Source organism: Oncorhynchus keta, chromosome 30, assembly GCF_023373465.1.
Source record: "Oncorhynchus keta strain PuntledgeMale-10-30-2019 chromosome 30, Oket_V2, whole genome shotgun sequence".
Taxonomy (NCBI): Eukaryota; Metazoa; Chordata; class Actinopteri; order Salmoniformes; family Salmonidae; genus Oncorhynchus; species Oncorhynchus keta.
This window is the reverse complement of record NC_068450.1, coordinates 48,096,918-48,119,438: the sequence shown is the minus strand read 5'-3', so window position 1 is coordinate 48,119,438 and position 22,521 is coordinate 48,096,918. Positions and strand designations below refer to the sequence as shown.

The 22,521-nt window shown below is 42.9% G+C and overlaps 1 long non-coding RNA gene across 1 annotated transcript; it reads left to right on the top strand.

Annotated features, from left to right (window-relative positions):
• The first annotated feature begins 12,579 nt into the window (after positions 1-12,579).
• On the top strand, positions 12,580-16,426 carry LOC118363111 (uncharacterized). The gene is made up of 8 exons (XR_004821351.2): positions 12,580-13,544; positions 13,647-13,748; positions 14,048-14,201; positions 14,388-14,517; positions 15,110-15,248; positions 15,399-15,500; positions 15,731-15,842; positions 16,041-16,426. It is a non-coding gene; the product is annotated as an uncharacterized LOC118363111 (long non-coding RNA).
• The last annotated feature ends 6,095 nt before the right edge of the window (positions 16,427-22,521 follow it).

The window sequence follows — 22,521 nt, the reverse complement described above, 5'->3', positions numbered from 1 at the left end:
GTGTTCCTTGTTCTTCATGATGCTCTCTGCGCTTTTAACGGACCTCTGAGACTATCACAGGGCAGGTGCATTTATACGGAGACTTGATTACACACAGGTGGATTGTATTTATCATCATTAGTCATTTAGGTCAACTTTGGATCATTCAGAGATCCTCACTGAACTTCTGGAGAGAGTTTACTGCACTGAAAGTAAAGGGGCTGAATAATTTTGCACGCCCAATGTTTCAGTTTTTGATTTGTTCAAAAAGTTTGAAATATCCAATAAATGTTGTTCCACTTCATGATTGTGTCCCACTTGTTGTTGATTCTTCACAAATAAATATAGTTTTATATCTTTATGTTTAAGCCTGAAATGTGGCAAAAGGTCGCAAAGTTCAAGTGGGCCAAATAATTTCGCAAGGCACTGTATATATATTGATTGCAATTGTTCCCGAATGAGTGGGCGTTCATGTGTATAGGATTAGCATTTCAATTGTTATAATTATTAACTCTGTAGTGACTTCTTAGTCGACCCCCACTTCTCCTTTGTATAACAAGCCGCCATGCCGGTTTAGCCCACTAGGGCACATCCTCCTATCATTACATTTACCTTTGTTTGTTTGTTTTTGCATTTCTGTGAATTACTTAGTAATAAATAAATGATTTAAGACAATTGATGTATGGATGACTCATAGTGAAGACTGGGTTCGTGCAGATAACCAACAATTTACGACGTTTGGAATGAGACTAACGTGAGGTAGAGTAAATCATTCATTAATTCTAAGACTAATTGATCAGATAAAATATCTGAAAAGTTATTTTAGGAAATTATAACTTTGTAATCTGAATATTTTTCCTTGGTGCATTTTTCCTTGGTGCATTTTCCTAGTTAATTAGTTACGTGATTAATCAGTTGATCGCATAGTAACTAATTACAGAGAATCTTTGATAAAAACTATCAGTCTTCAGTTAATGATAGTAAAGACACGACAGTACCGTCCATAAAACTCTCATTCGCCCCAAAGTCAATGAGCACCCTGAGAGACTTAGACTGGTCTCCCCACAGCAGTATCACTAAAAAAAGGAGTACGGTTGATGGGAATTATAGGATTCCCAGTCTGGCTCACCAGAGTGCTTGTACCTACTAACGAAATAGGTCTTAACTTCTCTGGGATATGTGGGACGGTGGCGTCCTACCTCGCCAACAGCCAGTGAAATTGCAGGGCGCCAAATTCAAAACAACAGAAATTCCATAATTAAAATTCCTCGAACATACAAGTATTTTACACCATTTTAAAGATAAAATTATTGTAAATCCAGCCACAGTGTCCGATTTCAAATAGACTTTATGGCGAAAGCACACCAAACGATTACGTTAGGTCAGCATCTCGTCACAGAAAACCATACAACCATTTTCCAGCCAAGGAGAGGGCTCACAAAAATCAGAAATAGCGATTAAATGAATCACTAACCTTTGATGATCTTCATCAGATGGCACTCACAGGACTTCATGTTACACAATAAATGTGTGTTTTGTTCGATAAAGTGAATCTTTATGTCCAAAAACCTCATTTGAAATTGGTGTGTTATGATCAGAAATGCATTGTCTCAAACAAACATCCGGTGAAAGTGCAGAGAGCCACATCAAATTAAAGAAATGCTCATAATAAACATTGATACAAGTGTTATGCATGGACATATAGATACATTTCTCCTTAATGCAACCACTGTGTCAGATTTCAAAATGGCTTTACGGCGAAAGCACACCTTGTGATTATGTTAGGTCAGCGCTAGTCACAGAAAAACATCCAAACATTTTCCGAAGAAGGAGAGGTGTCAGAAAAGTCAGAAATAGCATTATAAATATTCACTTACATTTGATGATCTTGATCGGAATGCACGCTCAGGAATCCCAGGTCCACAATAAATGTTTGTTTTGTTCGATAAAGTCCATGATTTATGTCCAAATACCTCCTTTTTGTTCACGCGTTTAGCCCAGTAATCCAAATGCATAATGCGCGATCACTTGTTCAGATGAAATGTCCAAAAGGTTCTATTACAGTTCGTAAAAACATGTCAAACGATGTATAGAATCAATCTTTAGGATGTTTTTAACATGAATCTTTAATAATGTTCCAAACGCAGCTAACTCTCACGGGCTAAACATGTGATTAATTCATGGCACTCTGCCAGACCTCTGGTTCAAACAGCTCTCTTTCTCTCCCTCTTCACAGTATAAGCCTTAAATAAGGTTCTAAAGACTGTTGACATCTAGTGGAAGCCTTGGGAAGTGCAATATGACCCCATAGACACTGTATATTTGATAGGCAATGACTTGAATAACTGCAAACCTCAGATTTCCCACTTCCTCGTTGGATTTTTTCTCAGGTTTTTGCCTGCCATATGAGTTCTGTTATAGTCACAGACATCATTCAAACAGTTTTAGAAATATCAGAGTGTTTTCCATCCAAAGTATATGCATATTCTATATTTTGGGCCTGAGTAGCAGGCAGTTTACTCTGGGCACCTTTTTATCCAAGCTACTCAATACTGCCCCCCAGTCCCAAAGATGTTAACAGGGTAGGTGGCTATATAATGTCCCACAATCCCAAATGTTGGAACTTTGTCTATGTGAACGCGTACCCTAGGCGATAATCTAGCTCTGCCCAGTTTCATAGGTTCTGGTGTATCTGACTCACCCGTCGCAGATGATTCTCGAGGGAACTCGGGTGGCTTTGGGTCTTCTCGGAAATACAGCCTTCGGGGACTTCCGGAATCTGCAGCGGATGAACGAGTGTGCCCAAGACCAGACCTCCTCTCACTCCTGCTTTCCCGTAGATGCCCATCAATCCTAAGAGTAAGGGCGATAAGGGAATCGAGGTCAGCTGTAACTCCCGAGCTGCTAGCTCGTCTTTTATTTCCTCTGAGAGTCCATGAAGGAAGGTATCAAATATGGACTACGGATTCCAGGCACTCTTGGTGGCCTACGTGTGAAAATCTACTGCGTAGTCTGCCACACTACAGGAGCCTTGACGTAACTCAAGTAGTTTTTGGGCCACCTCTCTCCCGGATACTAGAGAATCGAACACCTTCCTCACCTATGCCATGAAATCTTCCAGATTACGACAAATGGCAGATTATTGCTCCCAAACTACCGTAGCCCAGGAGAGCGCCCTGCGCAACATTAGCGTAATAATATACGCTATCGTCGACGGAACGAAGATTGCTGTAGCTCAAAAATAAGGGAGCATTGAGAATGAAAATCCCAGCAGGTTCCAGGATCATTACATTACATTTACATTTAAGTCATTTAGCAGACGCTCTTATCCAGAGCGACTTACAAATTGGTGCATTCACCTTATGACATCCAGTGGAACAGCCACTTTACAATAGTGCATCTAAATCTTTTAAGGGGGGAGAAGGATTACTTTATCCTATCCTAGGTATTCCTTAAAGAGGTGGGGTTTCAGGTGTCTCTGGAAGGTGGTGATTGACTCCGCTGTCCTGGCGTCATGAGGGAGTTTGTTCCACCATTGGGGAGCCAGAGCAGCGAACAGTTTTGACTGGGCTGAGCGGGAACTGTACTTCCTCAGTGGTAGGGAGGCGAGCAGGCCAGAGGTGGATGAACGCAGTGCCCTTGTTTGGGAGTAGGGCCTGATCAGAGCCTGGAGGTACTGAGGTGCCGTTCCCCTCACAGCTCCGTAGGCAAGCACCATGGTCTTGTAGCGGATGCGAGCTTCAACTGGAAGCCAGTGGAGGGAGCGGGGTGACGTGAGAGAACTTGGGAAGGTTGAACACCAGACGGGCTGCGGCGTTCTGGATGAGTTGTAGGGGTTTAATGGCACAGGCAGGGAGCCCAACCAACAGCGAGTTGCAGTAATCCAGACGGGAGATGACAAGTGCCTGGATTACAACCTGCGCCGCTTCCTGTGTGAGGCAGGGTCGTACTCTGCGGATGTTGTAGAGCATGAACCTACAGGAACGGGCCACCGCCTTGATGTTAGTTGAGAACGACAGGGTGTTGTCCAGGATCGCGCCAAGGTTCTTAGCGCTCTGGGAGGAGGACACAATGGAGTTGTCAACCGTGATGGCGAGATCATGGAACGGGCAGTCCTTCCCGGGAGGAAGAGCAGCTCCGTCTTGCCGAAGTTCAGCTTGAGGTGGTGATCCGTCATCCACACTGATATGTCTGCCAGACATGCAGAGATGCGATTCACCACCTGGTCATCAGAAGGGGGAAAGGAGAAGATTAATTGTGTGTCGTCTGCATAGCAATGATAGGAGAGACCATGTGAGGTTATGACAGAGCCAAGTGACTTGTATAGCGAGAATAGGAGAGGGCCTAGAACAGAGCCCTGGGGGACACCAGTGGTGAGAGCGCGTGGTGAGGAGACAGATTCTCGCCACGCCACCTGGTAGGAGCGACCTGTCAGGTAGGACGCAACTAAGAGTGGGCCGCGCCGGAGATGCCCAACTCGGAGAAGGTGGAGAGGAGGATCTGATGGTTCACAGTATCGAAGGCAGCCGATAGGTCTAGAAGGATGAGAGCAGAGGAGAGAGAGTTAGCTTTAGCAGTGCGGAGCGCCTCCGTGATACAGAGAAGAGCAGTCTCAGTTGAATGACTAGTCTTGAAACCTGACTGATTTGGATCAAGAAGGTCATTCTGAGAGAGATAGCGGAGAGCTGACCAAGGACGGCACGTTCAAGAGTTTTGGAGAGAAAAGAAAGGGATACTGGTCTGTAGTTGTTGACATCGGAGGGATCGAGTGTAGGTTTTTTCAGAAGGGGTGCAACTCTCGCTCTCTTGAAGACGGAAGGGACGTAGCCAGCGGTCAGGGATAAGTTGATGAGCGAGGTGAGGTAAGGGAGAAGGTCTCCGGAAATGGTCTGGAGAAGAGAGGAGGGGATAGGGTCGAGCGGGCAGGTTGTTGGGCGGCCGGCCGTCACGACGCGAGATTTCATCTGGAGAGAGAGGGGAGAAAGAGGTCAGAGCACAGGGTAGGGCAGTGTGAGCAGAACCAGCGGTGTCGTTTGACTTAGCAAACGAGGATCGGATGTCGTCGACCTTCTTTTCAAAATGGTTGACGAAGTCATCTGCAGAGAGGGAGGAGGGGGGGGAGGGGAGGAGGATTCAGGAGGGAGGAGAAGGTGGCAAAGAGCTTCCTAGGGTTAGAGGCAGATGCTTGGAATTTAGAGTGGTAGAAAGTGGCTTTAGCAGCAGAGACAGAGGAGGAAAATGTAGAGAGGAGGGAGTGAAAGGATGCCAGGTCCGCAGGGAGGCGAGTTTTCCTCCATTTCCGCTCGGCTGCCCGGAGCCCTGTTCTGTGAGCTCGCAATGAGTCGTCGAGCCACGGAGCGGGAGGGGAGGACCGAGCCGGCCTGGAAGATAGGGGACATAGAGAGTCAAAGGATGCAGAAAGGGAGGAGAGGAGGGTTGAGGAGGCAGAATCAGGAGATAGGTTGGAGAAGGTTTGAGCAGATGGAAGAGGAGAGAGTAGCGGGGGAGAGAGAGCGAAGGTTGGGACGGCGCGATACCATCCGAGTAGGGGCAGTGTGGGAAGTGTTGGATGAGAGCGAGAGGGAAAAGGATACAAGGTAGTGGTCGGAGACTTGGAGGGGAGTTGCAATGAGGTTAGTGGAAGAACAGCATCTAGTAAAGATGAGGTCGAGCGTATTGCCTGCCTTGTGAGTAGGGGGAAGGTGAGAGGGTGAGGTCAAAAGAGGAGAGGAGGGAAAGAAGGAGGCAGAGAGGAATGAGTCAAAGGTAGACGTGGGGAGGTTAAAGTCGCCCAGAACTGTGAGAGGTGAGCCGTCCTCAGGAAAGGAGCTTATCAACGCATCAAGCTCATTGATGAACTCTCCGAGGGGACCTGGAGGGCGATAAATGATAAGGATGTTAAGCTTGAAAGGGCTGGTAACTGTGACAGCATGAAATTCAAAGGAGGCGATAGACAGATGGGTAAGGGAGAAAGAGAGAATGACCACTTGGGAGAGATGAGGATCCCGGTGCCACCACCCCGCTGACCAGAAGCTCTCGGGGTGTGCGAGAACACGTGGGCGGACGAAGAGAGAGCAGTAGGAGTAGCAGTGTTATGGTGATCTGTGGTGATCCATGTTTCCGTCAGTGCCAAGAAGTCGAGGGACTGGAGGGAGGCATAGGCTGAGATGAACTCTGCCTTGTTGGCCGCAGATCGGCAGTTCCAGAGGCTACCGGAGACCTGGAACTCCGTGGGTCGTGCGCGCTGGGACCACCAGATTAGGGTGGCCGCGGCCACGCGGTGTGGAGCGTTTGTATGGTCTGTGCAGAGAGGAGAGAACAGGGATAGACAGACACATAGTTGACAGGCTACAGAAGAGGCTACGCTAATGCAAGGAGATTGGAATGACAAGTGGACTACACGTCTCGAATGTTCAGAAAGTTAAGCTTACGTAGCAAGAATCTTATTGACTAAAATGATTAAAATGATACAGTACTGCTGAAGTAGGCTAGCTGGCAGTGGCTGCGTTGTTGACTTTGTAGGCTAGCTGGCAGTGGCTGCGTTGTTGACACTACACTAATCAAGTCATTCCGTTGAGTGTAATAGTTTCTACAGTGCTGCTATTCGGGGCTAGCTGGCTAGCTAGCAGTGTTGATTACGTTACGTTGCGTTAAAAGAACGACAATAGCTGGCTAGCTAACCTAGAAAATCGCTCTAGACTACACAATTATCTTTGATACACAGACGCTATGTAGCTAGCTATGTAGCTAGCTACGATCAAACAAATCAAACCGTTGTGCTGTAATGAAATGAAATGAAAATGTGATACTACCTGTGGAGCGAGCGGAATGCGACCGGGTTGTTGAGTGCGGAAGTTCTATTCAGTAGACGTTGGCTAGCTGTTGGCTAGCTAGCAGTGTCTCCTACGTTAAGGACGACAAATAGCTGGCTAGCTAACCTCTGTAAATTAAGATAATCACTCTAAGACTACACGCTCTAAACTGCACAATTATCTTGGATACGAAGACAGCAAAGACAACTATGTAGCTAGCTAACACTACACTAATCAAGTCGTTCAGTTGAGTGTAATAGTTTCTACAGTGCTGCTATTCGGTAGACGGTGGACGTTTGCTAGCTGGCTAGCTGCTGGGCAGATAGCAGTGTAGACTACGTTAGGACGACGAAATACGAAGTTGCAATAGAAGTGCTGACTGTTTCACTTTGTTGTCCTCTTTCTTTTCCTTTTTCTTCTGTCCTTCTTTTGTCCTTATTTTGTCTTCCTTTCTTTCTTCTGTTAACTAGATATTTTTGTATCCCCATAATATCCCCATAATAGATCCCCATAATATCTCTCTGGAGGAGGTATGCGGGATCTCGGGAGCCGGGGTAAGCTGTACAAACCCACCACTGATAGTAAACAGGTTACTGGGTGTTTGGGAGGCTGCCTATGAGCTAACTCACTGATTCGCTCCATGATAGCCTTGAACCCTTCCAAAATGTCCAGCAGTAGCTCCTCATGCCTCCCAATGGTGGCTTCCTGCAGGGAGACAACATGGCGGAGCTGGTCCAAGTCTGCTGGGTCTGTCATGGCCAGTTCGTACTATAAGGGCACAAGGCGAGACCCAGATGCAGATGGTTTGAGTCTTTGATATTTATTATTAATCCAAATGGGGTAGGCAAGAGAATGGTCGTGGATAGGCAAAAGGTCAAAACCAGTTCAGAGTCCAGGAGGTATAGTGGGGCAGGCAGGCTCGAGGTACAGAGTCCAGAAAACAGGCAAGGGTCAAAACCGGGAGGACTAGCAGAAGAGAATAGAAAAGGCAGGAGCATGGGGAAAACCACACTGGTTGACTTGGAACATACAAGATGAACTGGCACAGACAGAAAACACAGGTTTAAATACCCAGGGGATAATAGGGAAGATGGGTGACACCAGGAGGGGGGTGGAGACAAGCACAAGGACAGGTGAAACAAATCAGGGTGTGACAGTTTCAACTGTTCTGCTTTCAGCAAGGGAACCCGAACCTGTTCACCGGGCGTGCTACCTTGTCCCGGACCTGCTGTTTTCGACTCTCTCTCTATCACACTTGTTGTCGCGACCTCTGAATGCTCGGCTATGAAAAGCCAACTGACATTTACTCCTGAGGCACTGACTTGTTGCACCCTCTACAACCAATGTGATTATTATTTGACCCTGCTGGTCATCTATGAACATTTAAACATCTTGAAGAACAATCTGGCCTTAAATGGCCATGTACTCTTATAATCTCCACTTGGCACAACCAGAAGAGGACTGGACACCCCTCAGAGCCTGGTTCCTCTCTAGGTTTCTTCCTAGGTTCCTGCCTTTCTAGGGAGTTTTTCCTAGCCACCGTGCTTCGACATCTGCATTGCTTGCTGTTTGTGGTTTTAGGCTACGTTTCTGTATAGCACTTTGTGACATCTGTTGATGTAAAAAGGCTTTTAGAAATACATTTGATTGATTAATTGATCAATTAATAGATTGACAACTCTTAAATGGAATGAAATAAACCAAAACTGGTTCCTCACAAGTGTAGCTTAGATTGGACACGTTGTTTGCAGACTGCACACTCCAACAATGAGAACAGTAAAATACTGTAAAAATACTATATTGAATGCAATAACACAAATTACCGCAACCAAACAAACATTGTAGATGACAAATTATGGGAATTAATGGTAAATGTACCACTGGTGATACTGGTGTGCGATCCCAGCAGCCACCACTGAGGCAGGCATGAATAAGACAGGTGTCTCGTGCCATGAAAAAAAATATCTGCCTTCCACACTCTTGGCGTTCTCTCAACCAGCTTCATGAGGTAGTCACTTGAAATGTATTTCAATTAACAGGTGTGCCTTGTTAAAAGTTCATTTGTTGAATTTCTTTCCTTCTTAATGCGTTTGAGCCAATCAGTTGTGTTGTGACAAGGTAGGGGTGGTATACAGAAGATTGCCCTATTTGGTAAAATACCAAGTCCATATTATGGCAAGAACAGCTCAAAGGTGTTGATTTTGTCATTGTCTTGGATGCTAAAAAGAGCTGTGCTGCCATGTTTATTGACCTGTCAAAAGGTGTTGATTATCAAGTTATCAAGAATAGGCCTGGGATATACAGCCTGTTTATAGTTTCAGAATTATCTTCTCGACAGAACTTAGGCCATCTTGACAGATATGGTTAAATCTGAATTTCTTGAGATTCAAAAAGGTGTTCCTCAGGTTTCGATTATGGGTCCATTATTGTTCACCTTGTATATTAATGACATAGGAAACACTGTTAATACTTGTAACATTCATCTCTACGCAAATGACACAGTTCTGTTTTCCTGTGCCACCTCAGTGCAGCAGGCCATTCGTGAACTTAAGCATGACTTTGATTTCAATACAGAAATCACTTACAGATTTGAGTTGGAGTTGGAAAAACCAATAATAAAAATGGAGCTGTGCTAAAGGCTTCAAAAGAAAACAATAACGGTAAATGGCTAGCTACCGTTTTAATCGGGAGCTCAATGGTAAAGCAAGTGTCAATCCAAGATACACGCACACTTTGTTTTCCAGGTGCTAAAGTCACCGACTTAATTGGAATTTGACCAGTAGTCAAAAAGCAGATTCCCGACCTGTCAACAGTTGTGTTGCACGTTGGTTCAAATTACATTATGGCAGTTAAATCTGTGAGACTTAAAAACAACTTCTTATTGCTTGGAAACAGCTCACAGCCTTGCGGGAATTCTCTTTTATTTTTTACATTTAACTAGGTAAGTCAGTTAAGAACAAATTCTCATTTACTATGACAGCCTACTGGGGAACAGTGGGTTAAGGGGCAGAATGACACATTTTTACCTTGTCAGCTTGGGAATTTGATCCAGCAACCTTTTGGTTACTGGCTCACCACTCTAACCACTAGGCTACCTGCCAATATCTTAGGACCAATCCCATCTCCTCGCTGTTGTGGGACTGAGAGTTTTAGTCATATGTGGTCTTTTCATCTATGGCTAATGCATCTTTCTAAAGACATGGGCACGTCATTTGTAGACAATAAAATGTAAGATAATATAGAAAATAGCCCTATTTGGTAAAAGACCAAGTTCATATTATGGCAAGAACAGCTCAAATAAGCAAAGAGAAACAATAGTCCATCATTACTTTAAGGCCTGAAGGTCAGTCAATACGGAACATTTCAAGAACTTTGAATGTTTCTTCAGGTGCAGTCGCCAAAACCATCAATCGCTATGATGAAACTGGCTCTCATGAGGACCGCCACAGGAAAGAAAAAAACAGAGTTACCTTTGCTGCAGAGGACAAGTTCAGAGTTAACTGCACCTCAGATTGCAGGCCAAATAAATGCTTCACAGAGTTTAAGTAACAGACACATCTCAACATCAACTGTTCCGAGGACACTGCGTGAATCTGGCCTTCATGGTCGAATTGCTGCAAGCAAACCACTACTAAAGGGCTTTTTGGTTCCAACCTCCGTCTTTGTGAGACGCAGAGTAGGTGAACGGATGATCTCCGCATGTGTGGTTCCCATCATGAAGGTGTGATGGTGTGAGGGTGCTTTGCTTGTGACAATGTCAGTGATTTATTTAGAATTCAAGGCACCCTTAATCAGCATGGCTATCACAGCATTCTGCAGTGATACACCATCCCATATGGTTTGCGCTTAGTTAGAATATTTGTTTTTCAATAGGACAATGACCCCAAAACACCTCCAGGCTGTGTAAGGGCTATTTGACCAAGAAGGAGAGTGATGGAGTGCTGCATCAGATGACCTGGCCTCTACAAACACCTCACCTCAACCCAATTGAGATGGTTGGGAATTAGTTGAACCGCAGAGTGAAAGAAAAGCAGCGAACAGGTGCTCAGCATATGTGGGAACTCCTTCAAGACTGTTGGAAAAGTATTCCTCGTGAAGTTGGATGAGAGAATGCCAAGTGTGTGCAAAGCTGTCATCAAGGCAAAGGGTGGCTACTTTGAAGACCCTAAAAAATATTTTGATTTGTTTCACACTTTTTTGGTTACTGCATGATTCCATATGTGTTGTTTCGTAGTGTTGATGACTTCACTTTTATTCTACAATGTAGAAAATAGTAAAAATAAAGAAAACCCTTGAATGAGAAGGTGAGTCAAAACTTTTGACTGGTACTGTAAATCAACCACATTTCCCCCCCAGTCCTGTCTGATCGGTGGTACTGCATTAGAGATCAGAACCTTTGTTTGAATCCAACTTTGTAAAATAAGATTGTTACCTCAGTGTCTTGCCTGAGTCATTGGGCAGTTGGCCAACAAATTAAAACGAGTCCACTCATATTGCATGGAGAATTAATACATGTAGAATAATTCACTTGTGACAGGTAGTCTAAATCATAATTTTGTTATTTTATCAAATTAATCTAAATCTTAATGAGCGTGCTGGCACTGAAAAACCTGGATCCATCTGCAACCCATTGAGCTAATTGATTATTACAATTAACGAGTTGGGTATGAACTGGTTATGAAAAAGCTTAGCATTTTCATATTGGAAGAATACCAAGAAAAACACAGTACAACTGGCCTTAATATATCCACACTTGACAAGGAAGGAGACTCGTAATAGAGTTGTCATCGTGAGAAAGAGGCACACGCACATATTCACATGCACAAACTCGCTGCCTTCAAGTGGTTTCATTGGATGTTGGTCAGAGATGAAGGCGGTGGAAAGATATTTTATTTGATTTCTTATCTGAACATTATTCTGGGGACCTACTCAGTATGCGTGGGCTGCTGTCTTATGTTGCCATGGCAATGATTTTTCCACCCTCCTATTCTTGTCATCTGTGCAGGGGGCCACCATGTGGGAAATAATGGAATAGCCTAGAAACAGCACCATTCATAGTATAGGCTGCTACACAATACTGTATATGACCATATTTGAACATCTGTCATCACCCTGCAACTCAATAATAGACTGCTCCTACCAAGGTTCACTACTGGTTACAAAAATTAACAACAAATACCCCATTTTCTGTTGACAAATCAGCCAACTCCCCTTTTCTGGGTTGCATTTCAATGTTTTTCTAAGGCTTTGATTAGGTGTCAAACTCATCCCAGAGGATAATTGGAACTGTCAGATGTGTGGGCCCTACACAAGAAAGGTACACTGTCAGTTTTCACAAGACGTGCCAGTCTCCTATCTGGCTTTATGGCCATGTTAGAAATAGTCCTGTGGAAATTTAGGCTGGGGGCTTTATCCAGGTCAGTGGAGACATAACTCTAACCTGAAAGAGTCGGAAAAGCCACAAGGCATTCTTGCTCTTCAACAAGGATGAAGCGATCTTCCTGAAATGGGGGCACATTTTATTCTGACCCTGGCTCAGTTGGTATAACATAAAACAATCTAGGTTATCTAGTGTGTTAGTGAGTGTAACTAAATTGTTCCTATTCCTGTGCTATCCAACTCAAGCAGTTTCTACTCTTTATAATTTGGTCTTAGTAAAAGCACAAATCCTTTTTTTGCAATATTGAAAATCACTTCTGGAACCATCATAGGGCCCCTTTAAGAGCAACAGGTGCCAAACTACATTTCCCATGATACACTGTTCGTAACCTTAAAGCCCAAATTTGTTGTGCCCTGACTGTCTACTGTGCATGTTGTTTTTTTTTGTTAGGTGAAAATCACCTTTAGGCAGTTATTTATATCGGAAGTTTCATCACACCGCTTAGAATTCCCACATTGTGATTGAAATGTAAAGAAATGTAGCTAAGTTTGACACGATTTAACCAGGTCTGCGGCGTTAAATTGGCTAGTTAAATGTCAATGCACTGAAGCTTTGTAACGAATTTATTAGCTAGCAGTATCTAACATGCAACTAACTGTCTTTAATACATCCTGAAGGGTGTAGAACGCATATTTTGGGACTTTAATCAAACAAGATGAAGGAGCCAGAACTGTAACACAGTTTGCACTGGCATTAGACACCGATGTATGTTGCCTAGAAACCCGGCGTTAGGGGCAGAAGCTAGAGTTTGAATCAGGAAAGTTTACTCTCACGACCTCTACAAGCCAAAATGTTGAATACGATTATATTTTGATGTACTTTACTGTTTGTCCGTGCTGTTGGTTCTTTTGGCTTTAGAAATGTGAGACAATATATCCACAGGAAATGATAATTACATAAACTTGTCAATGCATTTAGATGTATATCCCTGAAGCATACGCAGATCCATGTAATCACGAACTGGGCAAGTATGCATTTCTCCTGCAAGTCATTTAAAACTTGTGCGCAGAGGAATGCACAAACATTGCTTTGAAAATGTGTTGTAATTATACTTTCCTGTGGATATATATTGTCTTACATTCCTACCGCCAAAAGGACCAACCACACTGACAACCGGTAAAGTGCATTCAAATATTATTTTATTCAACCTTCTGGATTTTAGAGGTGGTGAGAGGAAACGTTCCTGATTCAAACACTAATTTCTGCCCAAAGTAGAATTCTCTGCAATTCAACGTTGTGTTCAGGCAACCTGTTCAGGCACCTGTTTTCTGCACACACACCACCACCACCAATATGCTCAGTACACTGACAAAGTAAGGAACACCACATTGCAAACGGACAGCATGCATGCAGTGTCCATTCTTTTATAAAGTATTGTCCTTTATTGTAACTACACTAACTTTATTATGTCATAGATATGTCAAAGTTCCCAGTGGAGAGGATCATTAATGTCGGCATCATTGCTCACATTGACCATAGGAAGAGCACCTTGGCTGACAGGCTTCTGGAAATTACAGGTCTCGTGTGCATTACCATATCCATACTCATGGATCACACAGATACTCATGCATTTAGTTGTATTGTATGATATGGCTCACCTCATCGCTTGGTTTTGATAGGTGCCATAACCACCAGGAATACCCCCCATAGCTGCGACAAATAGGGGTGCTGCAGCAACCTTGAAAAATCGACATAATAATAATTGAAACAAAACATTTACACAGCGTCAATAGGCGGTGTTTTATAAACAAACATGTACTGTAGTAGAAGGTGTCTGCATTCTGACGCGAATGTGCTTGTGGGTCTCTCTCTCCAGGGATGTATCCTATTGACCAGTCGGACTACAGCGCCCTCCGCAGTGCTGTGGAGAAACTGCAGTTTGATGTGCAGGACAGCAGTCTGGGCACCGGGAGCAGTACCAATTAAATTATCATCTAATCTCTCATCCACTACTCAAAGCTACGCAAGTGGTGAAGGGTTGACCTTGACAGGATACTTGTGTTCTTCATTCGTTTTTCTTTTTGAAGGACACCAATTTCAGCCGTGATCATGCACTCCTAAATCGTACTCGCTCTCTCCTCACTAACTTTCTTTCCCTTGGTCCTTCCTTCCTTCCTTCCTTCCTTCCTTCCTTCCTTCCTTCCTTCCTTCCGCAGGCTAGGCTTCCTGGGCCTGCTCCACAGAGTTGTTTCACCAGTGCTTGGAGAAGGAGTACAACTCCTCTGTCAAAGTGACAACCTCCACCATGCCTACGAGGCTGTCCTGTCCTGCGCCAAGCTCATTGAGGTAATACACAGCACCACCCTCTACAGGGGGCTTCAAATTACATCTATTGCTGGGAAAAGTTTACGTGATGATTTCCCAGGAAAGTAAATGCACATATATACAGTGGGCTCCAAAATTACTGGCACCCCTGACTGGCAATCCACAAACAATACTTCAAAAAATATTCTAAATATAATTATAGAGAACCTCAAAATACCAACATGCGAGAAGCACTGTACTTTATTAATGTTTCAATGGAACCAACCAAAATCATTTAATTATTTAATACAAAATAAATGTAACCAAAATCAAGGTTTCGTAATTATTGGCACTCCTCATTTAGTACTTAGTGCAACCACCTCTGGCAAGTATAATAGCATGGAATCTTTTCCTGTAATGTTTGACAAGGTTCAAAAACTTTTCCCTTTGTCATTATGGTGTATTGTGTGTAGATTGTAAAGGACATTTTTTATTTAATCCATTTTAGAATAAGGCTAAAACGTAACAAAATTTGGAGAAAGTCAGATCTGAATACTGTCATGTGAACCTAAAATATGGTAGCCCTTGTTTGGTAACAGTGATCAAAGTTTATAACTCTCCTATTGTGTTGTAGGAGCATGGGAAAGAGAAGATCTGCATAGTGAACCCAGTTCTCAGACAGGTCTGTAGTGACAGAGTACCTGGATCCCATGGTGATGGGGACCATCTTCGCCCCTGACAACTACACTGGGAAAATCATGAGTATCTGCTTGGTAAGCCAGCCTGGCTTTCAGATGTTGATAATTATTTGTTTGAATGATCACTGTGTAATCAAGAAATTTAAGAAAAGGGGTTTGGATTTGTCACTTTGCAAAACCAGTTTAACAAATTGAGACATTGTATATTGTTAATTTTCTCAACAGTTGTGAGTATGAGGATACAGGGTACCGGGCAGCCAATGTGATCAAGATGGATATTCTGCTGAACAGGAAACCTGTGGAGGAACTCACCCCTGTTGTTCACAAGTAAGACTTTGATAATTAGTACTCAGACAATGACTGAATCCTAACTCAAACTTTTTTGCATATCTCCCATTTACATTATGGTATGATTCAACTCTTGAATTAGTGTCTGCTTCTCAAATTACTATTTGGCTCAATAGCTGAATATTTCAAGGGCCATTAATACTACAATCTATTTGAGTACCGTAATGATGTGACCCTTGGGTGTCTTCTGTTGCGTTTTCCTTACGTAGAGAGATTGGGCGTACAGTGCAGGCAATGCCATGTCCGAGCACCTGCATGACGCCAGAACCGGACTAATGTTTGAGATCACAGTACAAACAGCCATCGGCAGCAAAGGGAGACGTAAGTGAACATTTTCTTAATGACCCTGAAATAAGACTCATACGACCAAGTTGGTAGCTTTCGCTCTCTCTCTCTCGCCGGATTACGAGAAAAATGTGCATGCAAAATGTGTACGGAAACTTTTGTTAATTCATTTAGAACGTGGGTGTGTACGATGTCTAGTATGGTAGCTGATCCTAGTCTCTTACCCTCTTTTAGCACAGAGATGATAACCAGAACGATGACACGCCTGAAGAACCAGGCAGAGTGTAAAAAGAAGATGCGGTATGTTGGCACGTGCAAGTCCCCCAAAAGATGTCTTCCTCAGTGTTCTGAAGAGGAAAGACAAGTAGAATATCAGTATCCTTATTTATTGAAGCACGTTTTTGTTCAACAAATAGACTTTAAAACAGCAAAATAACTTTTAAAATGTCCCATACATAACTTTAACCCCAAAAAAGTTATAATGTAGATCTCATTGACAAGAAAAATATTTGACGACATGCACAGATTACTCCCTCAAACAGACTTTAAGTGCAAGGTGCAATACATCAATGAACGCCTGTAAATAATAAAACAAGATGTGTTATGTCATTTGTTCTGTTTCTCTCTCTCCCAGTGGATCCAGTGTGTCGGTTGAAACAATTTGGCTGAATCTTAATTATACTTGTATTTCTTTGATTCCGCTCTCCTTGCCATCTCCTCAAAACGCATTGGTGGGAAAGATCTTCTGCTCCATTGTGCTTTGAGAATGAGACGAGGGAGGGAGGGTTTGAGGAATCAAGGAAATACAATAGAGATGAACCCTTTGTGTACTGTTCTGTGCAGTTAGAGTTCTACTCCACTAGAGGGCCGGGCACCCATGGTTACACTTACAACCCCTTCTCAAATCAAATTTCATTGGTAACATATATGTTTAGCAGATGTTAATGTGAGTGTAGCGAAATGCTTGTGCTTCTAGTTCTGACCGTGCAGTAATATCTAACAATTTCACAACAACTACCTCATACACAAGTGTAAAGGAATTAATAAGAACATGTACATAAATATATGGATGAGGGATGGCCGTGCGGCATAGGCAAGTTGCAATAGATGGTATAGAGTACAGTATATACATATGAGAAGAGTAATGTAGGGTATGTAAACATTATATAAAGTGGCATTGTTTAAAGTGACTAGTGATACATTTATTACATCCAATTTGTTATTATTAAATTTGCTAGAGATTTGAGTCACTATGTTGGCAGCAGCCACTCAATGTTAGTGATGGCTGTTTAACAGTCTGATGGCCTTGAGATTGAAAAACAGATTCGGTCTCTCGGTCCCAGCTTTGATGCACCTGTAGTGACCTCGCCTTCTGGATGATAGCGGGGTGAACAGGCAGTGGCTCGGGTGGTTGTTGTCCTTGATGATCTTTTTGGCCTTCCTGTGACATCAGGTGGTGTAGGTGTCCTGGAGGGCAGGTAGTTTTCCCCCGGTGATGCGTTGTGTAGACCTCACTACCCTCTGGAGAGCCTTACGGTTGTGGGCGGAACAGTTGCCGTACCAGGCGGTGATACAGCCCGACAGGATGCTTTCGATTGGGCATCTGTAAAAGTTTGTGAGTGTTTTTGGTGACAAGCCAAATTTCTTCAGCCTTCTTCACCACGCTGTCTGTGTGGGTGGACCATTTCAGTTTGTCCCCGATGTGTACGCCGAGGAACTTAAAACCTTCTCCACTATTGTCCCATCGATGTGGATAGGGGGGTGCTCCCTCTGCGGTTTCCTGAAGTCCACGATCATCTCCTTTGTTTTGTTGACATTGAGTGAGGTTATTTTCCTGACACCACACTCCGAGGGCCCTCACCTCCTCCCTGTAGGTAATCAAGCCTACCACTGTAGTGTCATCTGCAAACTTGATGATTGAGTTGGAGGTGTGCATAGCAACGCAGTCATGGGTGAACAGGGAGTACAGGAGAGGGCTGAGAACACACCCTTGTGGGGCCCCAGTGTTGAGGATCAGTGGGGTGGAGATGTTGTTTCCTACCCTCACCACCTGGGAGCAGCCTGTCAGAAAGTCCAGGACCCACTTGCACAGGGTGGGGTCGAGACCCAGGGTCTCGAGCTTAATGACAAGTTTGGAGGGTACTATGGTGTTAAATGCAGCTTTGGTTTGAGGAGTGTTTGCTGCTTCTCATTGAGCATGCTATCATTTGCATGTTTTTAGACCAATAAAACGAACTCTACATGGCAAGTAGTAGATACATTTTTCTTATTTGATCTTCTTCTGTGGGGAGGGTTATGTTACAAAAATAAAACCACTGAGATGTGAACTAGGGATCTTGTGCACAGTAACCCAAGAGTCAAGCACTCTGCCATCAAGTGAATCTGTAAGATGATTCGTGTTGCTTTTATTGTCACTGGTCACTGTAATTAATAACTTATTAAGTTATATAGTTATAGTTATTATTATTAAAGTTATATATATATATTTTGTATATTACTAGTACCTGCTAAAGTTCTTAATATATATATAAATATATATAAATAAATGCAACAAGTGTTGGTCCCATGATCTGAAATAAGATCCCAGAAATGTTCCATATGCACAAAAAGCTTATTTCTCTTCAATTTTGGGCACAAATTTGTTTACATCCCCGTTTTTTTGAACGTCTCTCCTTTGCCAAGATAATTAATCCACCTGACAGGTGTGGCATGTCAAGAAGCTGATGAAACGGCATGATCATTACACAGGTGCACCTTGTGCTGGGGACAAAAAGCTACAAAAATGTGCAGTTTTGTCACACCACAGATGCCTCAAGTTTTGAAGGAGCGCGAAATTGGCATGCTGACTGCAGGAATGTCCACCAGAGCTGTTGCCAGAATGTAATGTTAATTTCTCTACCATAAACTGCCTCTGTTGTTTTTAGAGAATTTGGCAGCATGTCCAACCGGCCTCACAACCGCATTTATAGCGTTGTGTGGGCAAGCGGTTGACTAATGTCAACAGAGTGCCCCATGGGTTATAGTTTGGGCAGGCATAAGCTACAGACAACAAACACACATGCATTTTATCAATGGCAATTTGAATTTAGAGAAACCGTGACAATATCCTGAGGCCCATTGTCGTGCCATTCATCCACTGCCATCACCTCATGTTTCAGCATGATAATGCACAGCACTAGCTCATACCAGATACTGACTGGTTTTAAGTATCTGTGATCAACAGATGCATTATCTGTATTCACAGTAGTGAAATCCATAGATTAGGGCCTAATGAATTTATTTCAATGTACTGATTTCCTTTAAATGAACTGTAACTCAGTAAAATCTTTGAAATTGTTGCATGTTGAGTTTATATTTTGGATAGAAAAGAAAGTGGTGAGATTTGAACCAGGAATGTTGTGGGTCACAACACATTTTTAACACTCCAACCTACCACCCTGATAGTTTGTTTTATTTGACTCCCACCTGTCAATGGACACTGCCCACTAAATTTTCAAATCAACCAATCACATTTTGTCCTGTCCTCAAAACAGCTGGGTCCCGTTCGACTGATTCAATTTATTTAGACAGGTAAATGCAAGGGCTCCACTATTTGGGCCTCAGCTGAATTATTTCAGTGCATCATTTCCTTTAAGAAAATCACAGATGATTTATCCCTGGACAAGCAAGAAGAATCATCTGGTACTGGAGCACTTGTCCAATTATGTCTAGTCAAGATTTGTTTCCAAGGAAGAGAGGAAGGAAGGATGCACTTTCAAGGAATTCCAACAAACCCTTGGTACCTGAAGAATGAATAAGGAAAACTCCACTGAGCTACTGGCTAATCACATGTCAATATAAAACATTTACATAGAAGTGGCGGCAGAGGGCGTGTTCTCACATTTCTCCTAGAGGTGTTCTTGCGCTGTAGTCGCTCATTTTGCAACATTCAAAACAAAAGTCCAAATCCTTAACATAGTGTAATTTGTAGGAAGAAATGACCATGGTGCCATTTTAAAATGATAGTATTTTCCAAGACATTTTAATACAATGTACAAAGTGCTGCTGGTTTGATTTATGGCAACAACAAAAACTCCCTCTTCTGAGCAAGATTACAAATGACAACTTTTGTCAGAAAAATTATCATTTATAACACTTTTACAGCCATTCAAATATCTGGAAGCCAAATCCTGGGTGTATAATGCCTTGTTCACACTGCAGGCCTATAATGCTCAAATCAGTTTTGGAATACTGACTGTCCAAATAGCAAGTTATAAGTGACCAAATAGGATGTATATGTGTTCAGATGGCATGCTGACATGACTAAGCTAGTTGTCATAGTAAAGACAGGTGTGTGCTCGCTGGTGTAGGCCGATTGGTGCAAGTGCTTCCTATCACTCAGAAGTTATGTAGCAAGCTAAGGTGACAATGCCTGCCATGGATGTTTCCCAGGTGCTTTGAATGGTCAAAATCAGTGTGAGAACACTTAAGGCCTCAAAGGATAAGATGATCCAACTTTCAAAACGAGTCCTTTTGGTCGAGCCACAGAGCAGTCAACTAGCTAGCTAGGTAGCAGTTTAGCTTTCTAGCACATTCACTCATTTGTTTGTAAACATTTAACAAGCAAGTTAGCGACCACATTTTCTTGACAAACTGTCAACAGAGTAGCTAGCAAGCAACAAGATATGCCAAATAACAGTCTAAAAACCACTTGAGGGCAAATAAATCAGATTTGACCGCATGGCCAGGAATAAGTTTTGTATCGGACTTCTAACCACCTACGAAAGTGGTTTGAAATGTGGCTTGAAATATCAGATTCCATGTGCTTTTTTAGCTGTTCAGAATCGGTTATGCAAAAATATTGGATTTGAGTCACTTCAAGCTGCAAATGAGAACAAGGCTTTTACAGTGCCTTCGGAAAGTATTCAGACCCCTTGACCTTTTACACATTTTGTTCGGTTACAGCCTAATTCAAATTGATTCAATTGTTTCTTCCCCCTCATCAATCTACACACAATACCCCATAAAGACAATGCAAAAACACGTTTTTAGAATTTTTGCTTATTTATAAAAAAATAAATAAAACTGAAACATCACATTCACATAAATATTCAAACACTTTACTCAGTACTTTGTTGAAGAACGTTTGGCAGTGACTACAGCCTTGAGTCTTCTTGGGTATGACGCTACAAGATTGGAACACCTGTATTTGGGGAGTTTCTCCCATTCTTCTCTCCTCTCAAGCTGTCAGGTTGGATGGGGAGCATTGCCACACAGCTATTTTCAGGTCTCTCCAGAGACGTTCGACCAGGTTCAAGTCCGGGCTCTCTGGCTGGGCCAGAGAGGACATTCAGAGACTTGTCCCAAAGCCAGTCCTGCATTGTCTTGGCTGTGTGTCCTGTTGGAAGGTGAACCTTCACTCCAGTCTCAAGTCCTAAGCTCTCTGGAGCAGGTTTTCTTTAAGGATTTCTGTACTTTGCCTTTGTTCATCTTTGTCTAGATCCTGACTAGTCTCCCAGTCCCTGCCACTGAAAAACATCCCCACAGCATGATGCTGCCACCATCATGCTTCACCATGGGGATGGTGCCAGGTTTCCACCAGATGTGACGCTTGGCATTCAGGCCAAAGAGTTCAAACCTGGTTTCACCAGACCAGAGAATCGTGTTTCTCATGGTCTGAGAGTCTTTAGGTGTCGGCTGTCATGTACCAAGTCGGCTGACTCCAAGTTGGCTGTCATGAACCTTTTACTGAGTGGTGGTTTCCGTCTGGCCGCTCTACCATAAACAAATAATAAATAGCAAAGGGTCTGAATACTTATGTAAATAAGGTATTTCTGATTTTTAAACATTTAAAACATTTGATTTGCAAACATTTCTAAAAACCTGTTTTCGCTTTGTCATTATGGGGTACGTCGTGTAGATTGCTGGGGATTTTTTGTTGTTGTATTTTATCAATTTTAGAAAAACGCTGTAACATAAGAAAATGTGGAAAAATTCAAGGGGTCTGAACACTTTCCGAAGGTACTGTAAGTGTTTCCTACACAGACATAAACAAACATTTATACCTCTGTAAATAGTACATTTTTCAGTAGCTAAATAATTTACTTGAGTAAATACAAATAGTAATCAATAATGGAAACATTTCTCAAAATGGTGGTGAAGGAAGTTTCGGCAGACTAGGTCCATTGTGACAGACATTTCTCCTCAGGAACAGGACTTAATGTTGTTAGTGTTTTGTCTTCAGAGAAGAGAGAGAGCCGTTTCCTTCTTGGGCTCTTTTGTTTAGGGCTGCTAAACTCAGCCATTCATACCATGGACAACGCTAACAACGGATAGCACCATGTTGTTGCTCCCACTGAGAAACACTTCTGACGAGAGACAGAAAGTGAATCTTTGTTGCATCAGAATGATACAGAGGAGTATGTGCCACATGAGGAAGACGGTTTCATTGTGTAACATTTATCTCAAGGTAAATGTACACTTTTCTATGTAGGGAGTACTGTATAGTACATTGTGCTTTTTCCAGTACTGAATAAAGGCCTTTGGTTAACTCCTCTCCCTCTTCTGACCTTGTCCTGTTTCATACAGGGAAGCAGGCTGTCAGAGCTTAGGCATGTATTGGACATCTCCTAATGGGGATATGTTAGGAGAAGGAAGAGAGTTGCTGTTGTAAGCTTGAGCAGTTCAGTCATTTCAGCAACATGTAAAACAAAGTCATCAGTTTGTGTGTGGGGGG